This window comes from Poecilia reticulata, linkage group LG23 (genome assembly GCF_000633615.1).
Source record: "Poecilia reticulata strain Guanapo linkage group LG23, Guppy_female_1.0+MT, whole genome shotgun sequence".
NCBI classification, from domain to species: Eukaryota; Metazoa; Chordata; class Actinopteri; order Cyprinodontiformes; family Poeciliidae; genus Poecilia; species Poecilia reticulata.
This window is the reverse complement of record NC_024353.1, coordinates 13,351,494-13,353,558: the sequence shown is the minus strand read 5'-3', so window position 1 is coordinate 13,353,558 and position 2,065 is coordinate 13,351,494. Positions and strand designations below refer to the sequence as shown.

Sequence of the window (2,065 nt, the reverse complement as noted above, 5' to 3'; positions counted from 1 at the left end):
AAGACTTAAATAATTTTGCGGGTTATTAGTTTAGCTTTCTGACCGTCATGCTAATCCGGGTGAGTGTTTGTAGCTGTGCGCTGCTTTACCTGCCATCTGATCCTCCATATGTCTTTTTTACTGCAGTGAGCCTCAATGTAGCCAAACTACATCAAGTATGGCATTGTTTTTATGTCGTATTAGCTTCTTTGTGTTGATGCATTTTGACGTGCTTCAATTTTCCACCGCAACACGCAAACTTCCCCATTCACTCAGTGCGTTATAGTTACACATCGCTTAGGATTTGTTGCTGCAYGTTTGCGCAGAGTGAAGGAAAGAGGAGACCAGCTGCACAGGCAGGCTGCGAAATGAGATGCAGGTGATCGGTATGGGCAACAAGAGCCAATGATCGCCGATCACCGATCACACTTTTTCACGAAAATCGGCCGATTATGATCGGTGACCGATCGATCGGCACACCTCTAGTATTTAGCTATAAAGATGCTACGAGTCAGAGCCCAAAATGCTGAAAATGTCTTTTTCTGAATGTGAAGGAAATATATATGTATTTTTCTATTACACTTTTGGATAATTTCTCTTTTATTCTTGGCTTTAGCCTGTGAACCAGGACGTCTCAGAAGTCATTGTAGTTCTCCCAGTGTGACCAGCAGACTGAAGCCCTGCCTGTGGCCAGTGTTCCCAGTATAATACATAAATGTTTTTTATTCTTTCACTTTTTTTGTATTTTTAAATATCTCAATCTGAAGTATTATTGTATTAATACAGCGTATGTAATGAAATAAAAATAATTTAGTCTGAATTATTTTCACTTTTTGCTGTCAATAGCAGAGTTGTCATATTGTAATAAAAACAATTTCTCTGGAAAAAAATAAGAAAAAATGTAGTTTAATGTTTGACAATGATTGATTTATAAATCAAAAGTCATTTCTCAATAATGTATAAAAAAATAAATACAAGAAAATACTTTTTCTTGTCTTGAAACGTTAAATGTACATTAAATTATGAAATTATGTAAATATATTCTTTAATAAAACACTAAAAGTTTGTCTGTTCATGAAATCAATATAAAAATGATCAGAATCATTTCTATCAAATAAAACATTGTGCTCTTTATTCAGAAATGCCCCAAAACAAATAATCACATCAAAAGTTAGAAACTGTCTTTAGTCATTTCTTTGATTGCCAAATATATTAATGTGTGTGAGAAAATGTGTCAATGACAGGAATTAACTTAAAATACTTTGTAGAACGGCACTTTGTGAAGTTCGGTCCATTTACCTGTATTAGCTACTGGCACATATTCCACATCCAACATGGCGGACGCTGTTACGTATCGCAGCAACGGGCCGGCCCGCTCCATGAGGCCTCTACGTATTCATGTCTATGACCGTATCCCCCCTGCTGATATTGAAAGGGGGCGCTGATAAGTCCCCTGTTAGCTGATCTGACAGCAGTGGATCTCAAACACCGCCTGATAAACACCATTCGACTCCTCGAATAATTTATAGCTGACTCAGCTCCACTACGACAGTTTGCGTGTGTCTCTCATGTGTCACATGTGCTAGCTCATTGATACGCAGTCATGTTTCTGTTACGCTCTTTGTTTACAGACTCTAACAACTTCTACAGTTTTTAATCAGCTCTACACGTTACCTACCTGAACCTGTGGCAGGTGAGGCTGGTAAAATCCTATGGCCTCATTATCTTAACGCTGTTAGCTTACTTGGACTGTTTCAACCTTCACAACAAGCTCCACCGCATCATACTTCCTCCTCTGATGTTGCTTAGCACATAACATTTTGAATGCAATTTACCGCCATCTAGTTGACAGGAGGTTTCCCTCATCTTTTTTCTCAATTTTCTATTTAATCGCTGTAGGCATTAATTAAAAAAAAAAAAAAAAGAATAGGAAACTGTCTCATCTTGATTTACTCATTCATATGTCTGACTCCTCCTACACACATCACTGTCTGGTGTTTCCCCATCAGTTAGAAAGATGTGATAATGGAGCTTCTCATTGTGCATCTTCTATATTTGTCCACTCACGACTGTTAGTTTTTTTGAG

At 37.7% G+C, this 2,065-nt stretch overlaps 1 protein-coding gene across 1 annotated transcript in view; it reads right to left on the bottom strand.

Annotated features, from left to right (window-relative positions):
- mrps33 (mitochondrial ribosomal protein S33) overlaps nucleotides 1–1,787 on the bottom strand; it is an 11,670-nt gene extending 9,883 nt beyond the window's left edge. The window contains exon 1 of the mRNA XM_008401203.2: nucleotides 1,658–1,787. The gene's annotated coding sequence lies outside the window, so the exon portion shown is untranslated. The remainder of the gene's footprint in view (nucleotides 1–1,657) is intronic.
- Nucleotides 1,788–2,065: the final 278 nt, after the last annotated feature.